Below are 19758 nucleotides of genomic sequence, written 5' to 3'. Positions count from 1 at the left end.
CTTAACCATTTCAATACTGGGCACTTATACCCCCTTTCTGCCCAGACCAATTTTCAGTTTTCAGAACTGTCGCACTTTGTAAGACAATTGCGCGGTCATGCAACACTTTACCCATATGACATTTTTATAATTTTTTTACACAAATAGAGCTTTCTTTTGGTGGTATTTAATCACTGCTGGGTGTTTTACTTTTTGTGCTATAAACAAAAAAAGAGCAAACATTTTGAAAAAAAAGTTTTTCTTTGTATCTAATATGAAATTTTGCAAACAGGTAATTTTTCTCCTTCACTGATGTGCGTTGATAGGCAGTACTGATGGGCACTGATAGGCAGCACTGATGGGCACTGATGAGGTGGCAGGGATATGCAGCACTGATGGGCACTGATAGGCGGTATTGATAGGTGGCACTGATGAGCTGGCACTGATAGGCGGCACTGATGGGCGGCACTAATGGGCAGCAATGATGGGTTGCACTGCTGGGCACAGGTGGGTTGCACTGCTGAGTGGCACAGGTGGGTGACACTGCTGAGTGGCACAGGTGGGTGGCACTGATGGGCACAAGTGGGTGGCACTGCAGGGCACATGGGTGGCACTGCTGAGTGGCACAGGTGGGTGGCACTGCTGATGGGCACAGGTGGGTGGCACTGATGGGCACAGGTGGGTGGCACTGCAGGACAAGTTGGTGGAACTGCTGGGCACAGGTGGGTGGTAACTCTAGGCACAGGTGGGTGGCACTGGTGGGTGGCACTGCTGGGCACTGATCATCAGTGCCCTGATGATCAGTGCTGATCCCTTTGCTGACAATTGCCTGTTCTCGGCAGTACTTTCCTCACACTGTGACAGCGTGAGGAAAGTGCAGCCGATAACCGGCAACTGTATTTGCCCAGTGATCTCTGTGTCATTGGACACAGCTGATCACGTGGTAAAAGGCCACACATGATTGGCTGTTTACCGTCAGCTATGTCCATAGGATCTCTGGATCTCGGCACTGTTGTCAGAATGGTGACCATTAAGCTGGATCTTCACCTTCAAGAATAGCAGCATTTTCGGGGGTTGAGCTCATGAAGGTCTTCCTGATCTCTCGTTGTCTTCCAGTGATGTTCTTCCACTCTTAAAGCACACGTGCCACTCAAAACACCTCAAACGACTTATTGCATAATTGCCATAAACTTGCTGAATTATGTCAAACATCTCTGTAGCAGATTTTCCCAGTTTCAAGCAGAATTTTACATTTGCTCTTTGTTCTAACTTGCTGTCCATGATGAAATAGCAGATGTGGTAACGCATGTGGTCAGAATAGCACCAGTTGCACAGCTCCCGATATATACAGGATGATGTCTTTTGGCACACTGGCCTATCAAGGTTGGTGCTTCCCATGACTGTGCATGTAACCTTGTGCTGCCATCTTGAAACTTTTGATACCGCCTTGAGATAGCCTTGTGATTGTCTGAGACCCTTGCTTTTGGTTACTTGTATTTTAACGCGTAATGGGAACTCTCTGCTCTATTTATTCAGTAACACAGTAATACAGGAGAGTTGTTAACCTCTTCACACCAGCACCTCCCAGCCCTTTAAGGAATTTCAGATGCCTGGAGGTGGGGCGGGGTTTCAGGGTCATGTAACAGCCGCGATTAGCTGTCATGGTGGTCACATGGTCGGAAAAGGTCCCGATTGCAAGGGGAGATCGGGACCTTTCCATGAGACACTGACAAATGTGCTAGGAGCACAGAGTGTGCGTGCTCTTAGCACATATGTCTTATGAAATGGTATGCAAATATGCGCCTGCTGGGCGTCAAGGCCCAGCTGCAGAGAGGACGCATATTTGCGTATGGCCAGCGTCAAGGGGTTAAGCTATCCATAAAAGGGCAGTAAGAGACTTGCCTAATTGTATTTTCCAACATGTTCATTGCTTGGACAGGACTACTGCCGTTCTTTTTTTTCTCTGCACTGATCACATCTAACTTATATAGCTTTTGCAAATTGAGTACACTTTTCTTACAGTTAAGGATAACATTCAAGGCCCTATTACTGTATCAAGAAATATGCTTTGTTAAAAGATTTGCTCATGTATGACTTCGGGTGATTGGAGAGTCTTCAGGCAACAAGAACAATTTATACTATAACATATATATACCATAGTTGTCGTGGTGATAAAAATGTATGACCATGTGTCAAGCATTAGCAATCACCTACTGCTTCAGCGAATGGAAAAAAAAGCTGCACCTGTCCCACCACACTGCACTTATAATTGAAATATAATTTTGGGTGGAGCACTCCTTTGACCCTTTAACACACAAAGCCTTATTTACTGTTGTGTAAAGTGAGGACAAAATAAACGTGTTTAAACATCCAATCTAAAATTTAAATCAAGGCACATTCACTTTACCCACTTGCCCTCCAGGGAATTTACCCCCCTTCCTGACCAGGCCATTTTTTGTGATACGGTGCTGCGTTAATTTAAATGACAATTGCGTGGTCATGCAACGCTGCACCACAATGATATTTATGTCCTTTTTTTCCCACAAATGGAGCTTTCTTTTAGTGGTATTTGATCGCATCTGTGTTTTTTATTTTTTGCGCTATAAACAAAAAAATACAGACAATTTTGAAAAAAAAAAACAATTTTTTGGCTTTTTCCTATAAAACATATCCAGTAAAAAAAATGTAAAAATCTAATTTCGTCATAAATTTAGGCCAACATGTATTCTGTTGCATGTCTTTGCTAAAAAAATCCCAATATGTGTAAATGAATTGGTTTATGTGAAAGTTATAGCATCTAAAAATGGCGGTATATATATCGGAATAGTTTTTTCTTATACTAGTAGTGGTGGCGATCAGCGACTTATAGTGGGACTGCTGGACTGCGGCGGGCATTCTGACACTGGGAGGAACTGACTAACTGTAACTGACATCCCCAGTGACACTAATAGAGTGATCAATACAATAAAGAGCACTAACACTGCGCTAATGACACTGGGCAGGAAGGGATTAACATATGGAGTGATCAAAAGGTTACCTGTGTGCTGTGTGTGCTTTCACATTATGTGCTGTGTGTGCTTTCAACTGTAAGTACACTGCTTTGTATGGCTCTGCTATGCAGAGCCATACAAAGCAGTATGCTGGAGCTGACATTGGAGAGATCTGTATTGTTTACATACAGACCTCGACTCCGTCAGTGATACTTGGCAATCGCCAGGTGCCAGTGGGGAATCTCCAGCCAGGACCCAGTGATAGACAGCAGAAACCTCCAATGGCGGTGGGCAAGAGGTTACACTATAGTGAATCGGGTCCTGTGGCCTGTTACAAAGTAGAGTCTAATGTCAGGTCTATCCGTCTAGCATCTATTTACTGGTTGATTTCTGACGAATGTACCTCTTGGAGATTTTTGCTCGATCAACCAATACAGCTGCAGTGCTGATCAGTGTTTTCTGACAGCAGAGGAATCTTGCTGTCATAATACAATGGCACAGTGGGCAGGATTCCTCCGTCCACCTAACATGTGTGGATGGAGAAATTTGTTTTTTGGGGGGGATTTTTTTGCTTTTTTTGATCAGCCCGACGGCTGATCGAATAAAAACAAAGCATCTATGGCCAGCCTGTACACTCTTCTAAGAAGGTCTCCAATTCCTATTATTATTTTTCAAAGCCCTATTGGACTGAGTATGTGCTACAAATAGAAAGCTAAATTGAAAAAAGCAGTCACTTTACTTTTAATTGTGATTAAAGGGTTAGTTCAATTTTGATGACTTTTGGCAAAAACATTTCCAAGCATTACAGTATCCTAAATACATTAACATGCAGTGTTCCATTTTGTAAATGAATGCAATCCACTGCCTTCCCCTCTCCATCCTGCAGATGAAAGAATGTATCGAGTGTGGGATGTGCAGCCCCAGAAACTCAAGAATAAGCACTTGGCTTTGTTCCTTACTCACACATGTGCAGTCTGCTCACCATTCTACAGGAGAGCGGACTGTGCATGCATGGGTAGGAAACAAATTTGTGAGTTTCTGGGTCTATGCACCCAACTCCCAGTATTTTCTGCCATCTGCGGCACAGAGGAGGTCAATGAAATGAACAGCTTAAAGTGGAGTTCCAGCCTTTTTTCCCCCTAAAAACACCCCCACGATGGTCGCAGCTTATATAATACATTCTGACATATGTAATAAATGATAAATGTCTTTTTTGTTATATTATTATGCAATGTACTGCATCACCTCTGTAGCAAGTGTGCTGTCATCTTCAGTGTGGGCATATGAAGCCTGCTCGTAGCTCTTTCCGGGATATGGTGCTGCTGGCTACCCAGTATGCACCTACCGATCTCACGCATGTGCAGTGCATGCAAAGTGCAGCACAGTCATCTCCGCTTATCTCCACCTGGCATCTTGTCATTTCTGGTTTGGAAATACCATGATGCTAGAAGCAGAGGCTGCCCATTGACTCCTGGGATTGATGACACTTATAACCCAGGAGCCAACGGGTGGCCTGATATGACGTATCTCGCCTTGGTGAGGTATAGCGGAATTGAACCTGTTTAATGGACAAAAAGGCAATATGCTTTTAAAAAAAAAATTTTCAAACATTACTGTGATCGGCAACGCAGGGGGGGAAGAACTTCAAAAATTGGGTGGAACGTCGCTTTAAAAAGTAAGCATTCTTTTTCAAAATTGAATGCTGCATGTTAAAGTGGATCTAAGCACTCCTATCCTTTATAGCCAGGGAAACCACCATCTTAGCCTTGGCTTGATCTGCAGTTGCCACAGTGCTACACATGTAATCAGTTATGACACCAACCATGTGATAGCTTGACAGTTCATTCGAGAGCACAAACAACTGTGACAGTTATCATTAATGGCATGACTAAAATGTAACTGTTTTGGTGGGTTTAGTTCTGCTTTAAAGTACTGAGGATGCCTTTAATGCTTGGGGATATGTTGGACAAAAATCAGTAAAGGTGAACCCTTTAATCACATTTATCATACAATTCTCAATAAACTCAAAACGTATGGACTGTAATAAATAAACTGTAACAAAACTGGAAGTGTGATTTAGCAAATGTAATTTAAATTAACATTTTCTGCCCTCTACAGCACAGGATACCTTTAAGCACAAGAATATAAAATGACTTCAGCATCAACTGATCAATATGGACATGTTCAATTTGCCAAGTTTGTCCAAGCTGTATGTTCTTATAATTCTATATCATGCCATCACAGGTACTGACAACAAAGCATGTAATTACTACAATAAAAAGGAGGGGAGAAACACTTTACCATGTGTATGTTGTGCACTTGTTTTAGCAGTTGATTTGGATTCTAGAGTGATTTATTAAAGGCCATTAGCTGGAATTGATGCTTAATGACAATTGCCATTGTGGACAGTAGATCTTCAAACAGTTGGTGACCTCCCTCAGCTACACCTGAGGCTGTTAGTTACCAATATTCAGCCATTATCATGTCACAATAGCCCTGTCCAGAGTGTGTAATTACTGTAATGACAGCTCTCAGTGGCCACATAAGGGGTAAAGCTACAATGTAGACAGTCAAAAGTTAAACAATTTCACAGACTGGTTACTATTACGAATATCTGTTCTTTAATCTCTTTGTGAGATACAGTATGTTTAAGAAGTGTCTATATATTCATTAAGTATGTCTCCTTGTGTCCTCCTCACCTGTAACCTCTTTAATGACCTCAATGCATACTTTTCCGTAATTATTTTAATTATATCTCACAAGGTGTTCTAAAATGTCATATTACGGTTCTCTGTGAAAGACAAAAAACTTAATGTGCAACTACACTGTATCTAAGCACCACATCCCAAGAAACACTATTTAGTTCATTTTTATTATTCAAAATTGTGATGGGCAGAACACCCCCCTGTTCAGTTCATGGTCAAACATCTGAACCTACAGAATGTTCGACTGCAAACTTTGAACACCAACAGCTTACTGAACGGAATCTTACTGCATCTGAGTAAGTGGTAAGATACCATTCAGTTACTAAAATACCACGAGTTATATTATTAAGTCATGTGGTATTTTAGTGGTAAAACATTCATTATTGTTTCAGCTGTCAGTGGGGTTCCCGCTGGCAGCTGAATGTCAAAACAATTGTCAGCATTGCCAATTACAAAATGTAAAAAAAAATAGCATGGGGTTCCCCCTCCCAACCATGCCAAGCCCTTCAGGTCTAGTATGGTTTTTGAGGGGAAACCCCGTGCCAAAATTTAAAAAAAAGAAATGGGGTTTCCCCCCAAAATCCATACCAGATCCTCATCCAAGCATGCAGCCCAGCAGGTATGGAAAGGGGGAGACGAGTGAACGCCCCCTCTCCTGAACCATAAAAGGCTACATGCCCTCAACATGGGGGGGTGCTTTGGGGCAGGGGAGGCCCCCCCAAAGCAACTTGTCCCCATGTTGATGGGGACAAGCGCCTCTTCCCCACAACCAAGGCCGGTGGTTGTGGGGGTCTGTGAGTGTGGGGCTTATCGGAATCTGGGATCCCCCTTTGACAGATCCCGCCCCCCCATGTGAATGAGTATGTAGTACTCATTCACAAAAAAAAGTTTAGTGTAAAAAAAAAAAGGAGATAGTCTTTGAAAAGTCCTTTAATAAAAAATAAAAGTAAAAAAAACTGTCTTCTGAAGTAGATTCAACATCAATCACGGTGTCCGCCACCGCCGCTACCCCAAAAAAAAACCCTGCTCTGCTCTTGTTGCTGGCTCCTGGTCGTCTGACAGCTGCACCCCGATGACTGACCTTAAATACTGTCATGACGTTACAAGGGGACGGGGTTCACCCCACTCCCTTGTGATGTCATTCTGTGCTGTGATTGATCAAAGCATTGCACCTGACAGGTGTATTGCTTTGACCAATCACAATGCGCTGTCAGGGCGCAGTGCAACGTGGGGAGTGGTAGGTGAATAGCCCGTTCAGCGAACACATGAGCTATGTTCGAGTCAAACTTAGGTTCGAATCGAACTTAGAGCCCAACACTAATTAAAGTAAACTCCCCCATCCATCCATGTCTTCAAGCTTTATTTTGCTGATAAATCACTTTGGGAAACACCTACTAGCATTTCTGGCAGCGCCCATCTTGAGTAAAGGCAGATGATTCATGTAGTATTTACTTCCTGGAATCCATCTGCCCTTCGCAGGCAGGGGGGTGTACTTAGCTGAGAAAACCCCTCCTCTCCTTCTCAAGATTCCTGGGATGTGTGACATAATTTGCCTAGGCAAGAAAACCAGGAAAAAACTGAAGGAATGAAAAAAAAATTAAAACAGGTAAATATGAAATACTTTCCTATTTACTAATGCTAGCAGCTTAAAGATTAAAAATAGTCAATGTTGATTGAGAGAGTGAAGTTCCACTTTGAGCCTGGTGCGACTTGTCATACGAATTGACAGTTCGCATGACAAGTCTCAACTTATTGTTGGCAATGGAATCATTCAAATAGTTTCTGCACTATTTTTGATGATTTCAGGTGCGACTTGCAGAGACATCTTTGAGTGAAGTTGCACAGATATCAGGCAAGTCGCAGCTGAAATTGCACTGACCTGCAGCTTTGAAATCTTGCTACTTTAAGTGACATAGTGTGATTTCAAAGTCGCAATCAGTGTGAACCAGGGCTAAAGGGTATTATGATTATTAAATGTTATTTCTATTGTCTTGGCTTAGCTGACCAGTAGTATAATATATGCAATGACAATGTAGCAGGAAGTTTCCGCATGCAGTGATTATTAAAAGAATGGGCAGAGCTGTCCTAATTTGTTGAAGGCCATGTCAGGGTGGCCATTATTTCCTGTACAAGGCACAAATAGCTCTGCTATATTGAAACACTGCCTGGCCCTGGGCCAGGTCACTATAGTGAGAAGTGAGTTAAGACTGCTACTGAAGTCTGCAATTATATTTACAATCACTGTTTTTCAAACTTTTTTCAGTCACTGTGTCTTTGAAAAGTATTTTAAGTCACTAGGCACCCCAGTCTAAGGTTTGGTTCCCATTACTGTGGTCAGGGACGTGCAACAAATCATGCACATTCCTGACATGCAGACAATTGTGCTGTTCTTTAGCAGACATGTAGGGGTGCCATCAGGGACGGACTGACCATTTGGAAACTTGGGCACTGCCCGAGGGCCCGGGGTCAGTAGGGGGCCTCACGAGATGCCCTTGGTACCTTTTTCATAGGCTTTTTTGAGTTTGGGCAAGGACACAGGAGCCCCATGATCCCCTGGGGGCCCAATGAGTTGTCAGTCCACCCCTGGGTGCCATTATTTCTTAATGGTACCCCCAAGCATTGGCAAGCACGGAGTGTGTTAGAATGCACCAAATCGGTGGTGTGCAATTTTAACAAAAAGGTCAGGAACTTCTTTCTCTATGTTCCTGTGAGTAGGGCTGCAGCTGCACAGATGTGAACCAAAGGTTTATTCACACATGAGGATGGGGGTGGTAAAACCAAGCTGTTTAGTTACCTTTTTTACCATCCCACAATTGATCCCCCTTTAGCTGCAGCAGCTAGGGCCATACACAATGTGTGGCAGCGGCAAGAATAACCCCAGGTGAACGGGGCCACCCCACAGCTGCATGTATTGCACACGGTTGTGGAAAGATGTGCTCTATTTAGGGGGTTAAAACAGTTTGTCTAGCCACCACTGCACATTCTCTCAATTCCCTACTGCAGCATTAGCTGTACCACTCCCTGTGGACCACACAGTGTGAATGTGGCCGGAACATGAACAGGTAAGTGTAAGCCTTTACGGAAGTGGGGGCAGGGGTGGGGGGGTTAAATAAAGGATAACTATACATAAGTATAGTTATCTTTTAAAGGGAGCAAGTCAGAATCAAATTATTGGAGCTGTCATTTCTAACTTCTTCTCAAAAATGAAGCTATCATCCTTACATTTGGTTAATTCTTTAGGAAGATCATCTCATCTGTGAACATCTTGTATTTTTCCCTTATCCATTATATGCAAAGTTGGTTAAATATGGTCAACAGTGTAGATCATGAAATCTAGAACAGGCTGTATAAAGAGATTCATATTACCCACAAGGCAACCTAGGCAGGTGCCTAGGGCTCAGTGGATGTCCAGGGGGTTCAACTCCATTGTTCATGCCCCTGCAGTAAACCAGGAAGATTGCACAACTGGTCAAAGCTGTGCACCTGCCTGTTAATTTACAAGGGAGGAATCTTTTTGTGTTTGATAGGACCATGACAGTACATAAAGTACAAATGGGATGGCTAGTCTGTACTTCTTGGAATCCTTATCCTCATCAATGCCAGTGGAAGAGAAGGGGGATGAGGCAATGCTGATACCCTTCCTAGGGCCCCATTCTTCCTTAATCCATCTCTGTGTCCAAGCTCAGGTTTGGTGAGTGGACCCCTAAGCTACAGATAAACATGACAAGACATTCTCCCTATCTAGCCATTTTCAGCTGGATTGGGTGACAATTTCATGTCTGTGAATCCAGAACACAGCCTTCTCTTGTCCACTTTGCAAATTGTGGCTCTCTAATAAAAGTCTGCCAGCAGCTTCTCCTAGCATGGTGCTCCTAAGCTCCTCTCTGCTCTCTGATGACAAAGGTGAAACCAAGCTTAACTATCATAGGGACCTCTACACAGCAAAGGTGCTGGGTGATAGAAAGATCATGCCTGAATGTGTAACCCTCCTCTTTTCCTATTTATGAATATACTATTTACACAAAAGTGGGAAGCAAACAGTTATCAGTTCTAAAATGTACACAGAAAGAATAGTGTAAGCTATGGACAAATCTGACACAGTTGTGCAACAGTCTCATTTTGTATGAGGCATTGCAGCAAAAGAACACTTCTCATTTTCTAGGGCAACCATTTAGAACAATAGCAGACATTCTACATGTATGGGGACTGAAGGGTTAAAATGAGTTTCTTATTAGCAATATTTTTCTAGTCAGAGCATCTATTTAAATTAGAATTCCAGGATTTATTTGTTTTTGTCTAGGGGTGAGGAGAGCAGGGAAATACTTACCTAATCTGCTGATTCTCCCAGCACAGAGCTGGACCCTGCCACTCCTGACCCCCCACCCCCCCACCACCAGTCTAGCGGTCTTGTGCACTGGACTGTTCCTGACATCATCATGCCCATAGACAGGGCTCTGAGGAAGAGGTTAAGACCTCGATACACGTTAGCCTGTTGGAAGTCCAGGGTTTCATTTTTTTGGACTTCTTTGCAATGTGGATCGGACACCGCTGTTTAGTGTGATGTGCCTTTGACCTGGTTGACTATTGTAAGTACGATACCTACTTTTTATCCTTCCAATAAATGTTTTACGATAATGCACTAGACCGGCGAGCCCTCTGTTTATTTTTCTTTGTATCCAGTGACATTGGATTACCCCAGTCTGTTGAGGGCAGCAAGGAAAGCATTTTCCAGGATATCTGTGATGTTACCATAACCCTAGCCGAGTCTATCCCGAAGCGCAGGAATACAGAGTTTGCTGTGTGCCCATAGACTGGCTCTGGATGTGTAGACGGCAGGAATAGTCCACTGCTTGACATGGGGGAGTGCCATTTTCCAGAGGATCGAAGGATCAAGTGCATATAGCCTTTCTGTGTGCCCCTGGACAATACGAGCAGAGAAAACAAAATCCTGGAGTTCTACTTTAAGCTTTAACAAAACTGGTGCCCAGAGTCTACTTGTATCCTTGTGGGAGTGATTCTGATTCAGTAGAGGAGAAACAAAAGTCTGCGGCAGAGTTAACCCCTGGGGTATTATTGGAGTAACCCAACAGGGACCCAACAGGTGTACAGGGTAATGCCATATGGGACCACATGGGATAAGGATAGAAAAGAGCCCACCTCATCACTTCCGACTGGGGCTCAAGGGAGAAGGAACAGACAAAAGTAAGGATGTTTATCTGCTTAGGGGCTTAGCACTGGAATGAGTGTGGGTTGCTATGTGATCCAGAGAGTGCTAGTAAATGTAGTAGTCTACTATGGGAATATTATCAAATTCAAATGATTTATTTCCAAACATAGGGTTTGATTTATTAAAGGCAAATAGGCTATTTACTTTGCAAGGGAAGTTGCACTTTGCAAGGGAAGTTGCACTTTGCAAGGATGTTTTCCAAGAGCTTAGTAAATGTGATGAAATTCACTTTACAAAGAATTCCCAATCATGTACAAGGAAAATAGAAAACAGCATTTTGTTTGTTCATGAATGGATGATAGAAGTCAGCAGAGCTTCACTTCATTTACTAAGTATTTGGGCTAACTCTCTTGCAAAGTGAACAGTCAATTTGCCTTTAGTAAATCATCCTCATAGCCTTGGCAAGAAGCAACATTGCCGCTGAAAGAAATAGAGCACTAAGGGATCCAGACTGTCCATTTACAGAGTCCTTCACTTTATGCACACCATTTATGTATATATAGCAAAACAGGTGCTGGTTTTGAATGTGGTTTGGCAAAAAGCAACATACAATAGAAAAATCATCTACCTTTTGTTTTGTTTTGTTTTTTTTTGTTTGTTTGTTTTTTTGCATATACTAACTTTATTCAAATGAAAGGGAGATAGACACCATACAGTATACTCTGTTGCAGATGACGACTTTTAGTTTGTATACATTTTGTTTGAGTTTACTGGAATACCACTGTGCTTTTCAAAAGATTGCTTCTAACCAGGGGCTGACTGACAACTCATGGGGCCCCCGGGCAATAGGGGATCATGGGGCCCCTGTGTCCTTGCCCAAACTCAAAAAAGCCTATGAAAAAGGTACCAGGGGCATCTCATGGGACCCCCTACTGATCCCGGACCCTCGGGCAGTGCCCCGGTTTCCAAATGGTCAGTCCGCTCCTGCTCCTAACTGCAGTAATATTGTATTCTGTTTGCTGTATACTTTCATTACTGTATGGCACAATAACTGATTTAGGGGGTGACAGGGGCGGACTGACCATATGGAAACTCGGGCACTGCCCGAGGGCCTGGGATCAGTAGGGGGTCCCATGAGATGCCCCTGGTACCTTTTTCATAGGCTTTTTTGAGTTTGGGCAAGGACACATGGGCCCCATAATCCCCTATTGGCCGGGGGCCCCATGAGTTGTCAGTCCGCCCCTGGGGGTGACACCCCTAAATGTCTGTTCTTTTTTTTATAACTGCATACACTAGCAGTAGAAGTTTTAGATGTACTTTCTCTGTAATGTACATTTTGCTATAAAATTAGCAATCTTAATAAAAAAGTATTTGAAAATAAAATCACTTACTTTATCGAATGAGGTAAAGCTGTACTGACTTCCATTAACTAATCATCTACCCTTTGTGTGAACATAGTCCATATCAGACCATCAAATGTATCCAAAAATCATTAAGCATATTATAAATCCAATGTTTATTATGTTATATGTTTCTGGAACCTGTCTGGATGCTTGAAAGATGATAGGTGTGGTAAATAAATTTATAATCACAAATTGATGTAATGGTGCCTATAGACTTGTGTAGGTAGATCAGTTTTGTGTTTAGCTGTCAACGTGTGTATCAGGTTGTTTGATTAAGACTGTGTTTGCAAATCCCACTGAGAATATGTGGGTTGAATAGCTAATATGAAGCGTGCCTGTGCTTGTATGTCCCACAGAAACTCATCCTGCCCAAGATAACCCATCTGCATGCTGACTCACAGACTCTGCCCTTCTCTGTTGCATAAAGCACAGCCTTCATGTACTGATACTGTGCTGCCTAATGTCATTCCATCCCCACATTGCACATAGACCAGGTATCCAGCTTTGTCATTGTGCTGTACTGTTTCAGTATATGTAGTCCATTATTAAATTAAGTAAATTCATTTTCATTTAATTTTCTAGAACATAACTGGGTTAAAATAAGTAAAATAGCACAGGACTATTTTTTTTTCTTTCTTTTTGTTTGTTTTTTTTTCAGAGTGGCCCCTCTTACTAATGCATTTGGGGGTCATTAAATCTTTCTTTTTATTCATCCTGTGCAGCATTTACAAATCTGACTGGTTTTTAAAGCCTGGGTTCACGCTGATGTGGTGCGGAATTCGCAGCAGTTTCTTTGCGAATTCCACACCGCATCACAATCACACCCCGTTCATGCGAACCACTGAAGATGTGTATGTTAAGTTAACAACACCACAAAATCGGTCCTCAAAACGTGGTGTGATGTGCAAGGGTGTGAATACTCATGCAATCCGATTCTAGTGCGGACCAAAATAAGGGTGCACCTTTTTGGTGCAGATACGGTGCGTATGGCTCAAATGTATGGCTCAAATCGCAGCGCACAGCATTCGCATATGATTTGCACAGGAATGCGGTGGGGACCCTGTGCGAATCACATGTGATATGCCGCACCACACAAGTGTGAACCTAGGCTAACGCAAATCAGACTGTCTTAGACTCTTCCTCAGGCTTGAAGAAAGAAAAGAAGGAGCGCACTCACCTCGTGCATTACAGTGATAAAAAGGAATTTATTTAAGAATGACAAATGTATATACTCACAAGCCAAGATTCATAAAACAAGCTAGGAACCAATGTGACAGTCCGAGCAAATGGTAGTCTGGCAACAGGGTATGCCAATGTGTTTCGGGAGACGTACTCCCTTCTTCAAGGCTTCTTCCTCAGGCTTGTTGTGTAATGAATTTTAACTATTTTATCAATAAAATGATACAGACATAAGTGGTATGATGTGAATCAGCAATCAGATGTCAGAATCCTGGCCATGCTTAGGAATCTCACATTTGGGTGTATGCCTTTTTTTTACCATATGTGAATACAGGGACAATCTTTGGTAAAAAAAAACAAAAAACACACCCGTCAATAGGGTTTATTTCTTTTATTCTCATCACTTTTTATCTTTAAGCACTGTAACTTCCAGTTTGGGCAGCCATGCAATCCATGTTGCCATGGTCACTTGTACTATATTCTTAGGAATACAAGTTCCTTGATGCTTCCTACACTTTCTGACTTGCACAGGTCTTCAAGGAAGGCTGTACATGTCTTCAGCATGTGCTCTTGTAGTCCCAGATGGGACAAATGGAGGAGGGTGACAACACTGTGCCTGCAGGCAGAGACCGCTAGGCAATGCTGTCACCCTTCAACAGGGAATGCCTTTGAATAAAATAAAAGCACAGAGAAATTTCAACACAAAGAAAGACTCATTGTTACATTATAATCAGCACTCTATCTACAGTGAAAGGTAACAAAGATCAATTTATTTTTATAACTTTAATTTAGTTATGCTTTAGGGCCCGTTCACACTGGCGGTGTACATTACACTCTGTATATCGGCCTCCCACTGGTATGCCTTTGTTTTTTATCTTTGACTTTTCATTCATCTTTACGTACCACAGCATGCTGTGTTGTGCTTTTTGCGTCATAACATACACTTTGTTGCGTAAAAATGCATGGCACACCAGCACAGTGCATTGGTGTACACTGAACCAATGCAACATAAGGCAAAGTGCCTTGTCTATGCGTTAGTCAAGGTTACCTAGCAGGGTCCAACGTATATAGTGTGCTTGGGTCCTTAATGTCTGTATGGGCTATTCAGATCACTCTACTGTACTGCAGTAGAGAGAAAAAAAATAAAACATGTAGGTTACAATTACGTATGGTATCATATTCTTTTGATGGGGGAAGCCAAACTTTTTTTTTTTTTTTTTTTTAAATCAATGTATGTGGAATAAAAAAAATAGCATGCCATGTTAAAAGCAATTTAAATTGATATTAAATCTTCCATTTTTCTTTAATTAAAATTTCATGCCATATTTACCAGCTTTGTGCAATGGTTTTGCAAAGAGCAGCCCCAATCCTTCTCTTCTCGGATCCCCCACCAGCACTCCTGGCACCTCCCTCAGCCGAGTGCCCTCATAGCAAGCCACTTGCTATGGGGGTACTTATGCGGGCTCTCATGCCACCCATGCGTCCATTGACACAGACAGTGTGGATCAGCTGCACCGCCTGCTCCCTCATCATAGGACTTGATTGGCAGGAGCAGGAGCCAATGCTATCAATCTGCCCAGTGAGGAGGGACAGAGCCAGGAGAGCCGCTACTCTCATATACAGCGCTGGATCGAGATCTATCTCAGGTAAATATAAGGACGGGGGGGGGGCGCTGGGGAAGATTCTCTGCAACAGAAGGTTTTTTAACTTAAGGCATAGGACGCATTACTGAACTGAACACTAGGAAGACTCTTTAACTATCTTGTTGCACTGCACAAAAAATGTCCCACAGAATTTCTAATGCTGATGGTGATTTGAATTCTCCCAGAGTCCAACAGCTAAAAGCTAAACACAGTCACTCACCCTCCAGCACATGGACCACCATTGGAAAGTTGGACACTCTTTTTCCCAACTTCCTCCTGCCTGTCTCCAGTGATCTCTCTCTTGTCCCAAATTGACTCCAGGACTAAGCTTGCAAATAGGCCGCCCAGCTAAGCCTAGCTGGGACCTCAATGTCTTCATAAAGGCTTCTCTAGCACTCCTGCCCCAGGGTTCTCCCTCCTCAGGTAGGACTAGACCCAGGAACACTCAGTCCCCTGCCTCAGGCCTCAGACTATGTATTGGATCTCCCACCACCTACTGGGCACACCTCCCCAGGGACTGGCTAGAGTTCCATAAATATTCAGGATGCCCACTATTATTTGGATGCCCAAATATTCAGAGCAGCATCCTGTGAGACACTGAGAAGGCCTAAACAATCAACCCCTGCTCCAGTTATTACACAGGAGCTAACTAAATTTACCTAACAGCCTACACTACTCTAGAAGGGTGGTACACATGCAAGGAGAAAAAACAGCATTTTTGCTTGCACATTATTGGCTGATGGAAGTCAGCAAAGCTTCATCACATTTACTAAGCTCTGGGGCAAATTCCCTTTTAAAGTGCACAGCCTATTTACCTTTAGGAAATCAACCCCCCAGATAAGCAAAAGACTAGAATCAAGGGAATGGACCCTCTCATAGGTTTTATTAAATCATCTGTTTTCAAAGTCAATCTGTAAGATGGTCAAATCTAGCCAGGATCACAGATCAGTGTCAAAATCCCAAGGAGCCCTACTTTTTCCATTGCAAGATTTTCTTTAGTGCTGGACATGATGAAGCTATGTAGGGTGTTGAACATGTATAGCTCACCCTAACTTGCCAGGTCTTTTCACATGTCGTTCATCTGATACTATATTTAGAATGCATTCATTTATTAGGATATCTGCAATTTTATTGTAGACATTTGGCCAAGGGGAGTATTAGTTGTCACCCTTGTTCAGCAATTGTCCATTTGGCTGCTGCCATTATAAATAAAATACCCATTCTATGATGTTTAGATAAGAGTAAAAGTTTTGCACAACTGACCCACATGGCTTTTTATAGGTAGCATAACAGAGTTGCTAACTTTCAGATGTGAACAACTGCAAATATAACAGATTTTTTAAATCACAAAAATGGCCCAATAGCCTTAAAAACATTTGCCACAACTTTTCAATGTGTTTGTTGTGATTAAATTAGTTATTACTGGCCTTTTAAATGTATAATAATTTAGTTATAGTAGAGATGCTGCCATTTTTTGGTATATAACAAACTTGCTTTCTCTGGGTATTAGTGTTTCTGCCTTCTTCATTGCTTGGCTCAAGGGAACTAATGTTTTGGGAAAGGATAGCACAGTCAACAGACACAAACATAAATAACCACTTGCCCCCCAGAGGATTTACCCCCCTTCCTGACCAGGCCATTTTTGTGTTATGGCGCTGCGTTTTGTTAACTAAAAATTGCGCAGTCATGTAATGCTGCACCCAAATGAAATTTACATCCTTTTTTCCCATGAATAGAGCTTTCTTTCGGTGGTATTTATCACCTGTGTGTTTTTTATTTTTTGTGCTATAAAAAAAAAATTTACCGACAATATTGAGAAAAAAAACAAGATTTTTTACTTTTTGCTATTAAACATGTCCGGTAAAAAAAATCAAAAAATCAAATTTCATCATAAATTTAGGCCAAACTGTATTCTGCTACATGTCTTTGCTAAAAAAAATCCCAATACATGTAAATTAATTGGTTTGCATGAAAGTTATAGCGTTTACAAATGGCGGTATATATACTGGATTTTTTCATTTTTTAAATTTTTGCTAGTAATGGGGGCGATCAGCGACTTATAGTGGGACTGAGACGGGCATTCTGACACTGGGGAGAACTGACTTGGTGTCACTTACATCCCCAGTGACACTAATACAGTGATCAGTGCTAATTACAAGCACTGACACTGTACTAATGGCACTGGGCAGGAAGTGGTTAACATGTGGGGCGATAAAAGGGTTAACTGTGTGGTGTGTGCTGTTTCACAGTAAGCTGTGTATGCAGTGGTGTATTTAGGTTTTGTGCTGTCCTAGGCAACACAAAAATCGTCTGCCCCCATGGACACCGACCAACATCACCCCCCCTTCCCCCTCCGAAGAGAGAGCCTGACATTGACCAACAACAACCCTGCCCCCACCTGTGAGAGCATTCCATTATCCCCCTCTTCCCCCCGGTGATAGAAAGAAAGACACCCATCTTCACAGCTCCGTACATCTCTGGGAATGAGAGTCAGGCTCTACATACACCAACAAGCAACCTGCAGCCTCTCTTGGATCCCACCTGGTTCCCATGGCGCACGTGTTCCTTCTTCCATCCCTTCTTCTAGGGGGAGGTGCTGCCCCCCTGAAAAAGTCTGCCCTAGGCAAGTGCCTTGTTTGCCTTGTGGTAAATACACCCCTGTTTGTATGTGCTTTCAGCTGTAAGCACAATGCTTTGTATGGCTTTGCTATGCAGAGCCATACAAAGCAGAGTGCTGGAGCTGACAGGGGAGAGAACTGTATTGTTTTCATACAGTTCTCTTCCGCTGCCGGTAATACTCAGTGATCACTGGGTGCCAGCGAGTAATCACCAGCCGGGACCTGGTGATTGACAGCTGAGGCTGCGAATAGTGGCGCGGGTAGGGTGCTTGCGCGCGCTCCCTTGCCTATAAAAGCAAAATCACGTATTTATACATGATTTTGTGTACCACTGCTGCCCTGTAGCAGTATTTCTGCTATAGGGTGGCGGGAAAGTGATTAAAGAGCACCTTCTACTGCTTGTGTTAGTCACTGGGCCTTAGATAAAAACAAGTGCAAATACCTAGGGAGAAATCCCTATAAAAAATAAGTGTGTTTGTTCATATCAGTACATGGACCTCCATACATCCAACATCTATTATTGCTTAGTAAGGAATGAAAGTGCTGTCAATACAAATAAGCCAGCTTAAAAACTGGTATGTGTCACTGCAGAATGCATGCAGGAGTAACAGCAGATAAAATTGTGTGCTCGTCATGACCAAAGTGTAGATATATACACTTGCATTTTGTGTTACCCTTTTAATACTCAGTGATTTTTGACAGTTACGTTTAATGATATTATGCACACATCATGCCGTATTTTCCTACAGAAAAAATGTGGCTAACCAACATGCGATAACTCCAAAGATATTACATTTTGCTCTAGGTATGCTATCACTAATCTGGCATTCAGAGGTTGTATGTGCTGCTTAGTGAACCCAATTTCTTAGAGAATTAGCCAAAATCACACTTACATGTGCTGATACTTCTCTATGACTTTACATGCATGACCGGTCCTGGTTCTGTAACTCAACTCTAGTTGTTTCAATTTACCCCATGTTGGTATTATATATGTGTTATGTTTGCATTTTTGCTGGTAGAGTAAGTTCGTTAGCATATCTGGTGAAAAATATGTGGAACCAAGAATGCCTGCTTCTGTTCATTCCTTGAATATATAGGTATTAGCAACCCTCTAGCACCTTGTAAAAAATGTTTATATATATATATATATATATATATATATATATATATATATATATATCACTGATCTCTATGACCGTTAACAGGTGCAGTGAATACCATTGACTATTTCCTTACAATGGCATCTGAAAGTAGGTGTGACATATTAAGAAGCAAGTGAACTTGCTGTTCCTGAAGTTGATATACTGAAGGCAGAAAAAATTGACATGCGTAAGGATTTGAGCGAAGTGTAATGACTAGACAACTGGGTCAGAGCATCTCCAAAACTGCAGATCTTGTGGGATGTTCCCAATCTGCAGTGGTCAGGACCTACCAAAAATGGTACAAAGAAGGAAAACCGATGACGGGGTTATGGGTGGATAAGAATCATTGATGCCTATGGGGAACAAAGACTGGCACTTGTAATCTGATCCAATAGAAGGGCTACTTTAGCTCAAATTGCTGAAAATGTTAATGTCGCTTCTGCTAGAAAGGTGTCCAAACACACAGTACATCACATATTGTTGCCTATGGGCTACGTAGCAGTCAATATACCCATGCTAATCCATGCCCACAGTAAAGTGCCTACAATACGCACATGAACATCAGAACTGGACCACAGAGCAATGAAAGAAGGTGGCCTGATCTGATCAACTCAAGGATGGTCTGAGGAACACAGCAACAAGTTTGAGGGCTATAAATCCTGTCAGTTTATTTTTTGCCATCTGTGTCCCATTGAGGACATTTACCTTCACTTCCTGAACAGGAAGTGAGTGAAAATTCCTGCAAATGAAGAGAATTCATTCCAGGTCACCAGAACTAGTGTCCCCATTGGAAATTTCCACGCCTGTTACTTTTCTGTTGACAACCAAAAATGTAGGGTTTTCTTTTACTTTCACTTTCAATGATAATGGTAAACAGGACAAATAGAGAGATTCAATTACTCTAACGGGGGGGGGGGGGGGGGCACAGACTA

The sequence above is a fragment of the Staurois parvus genome, unplaced genomic scaffold (genome assembly GCF_062004578.1).
Source record: "Staurois parvus isolate SC_StPar_1 unplaced genomic scaffold, SC_StPar_1.0 ptg002140l, whole genome shotgun sequence".
In the NCBI taxonomy this organism is placed as follows: Eukaryota; Metazoa; Chordata; class Amphibia; order Anura; family Ranidae; genus Staurois; species Staurois parvus.
This window is presented reverse-complemented; position numbering follows the sequence as displayed.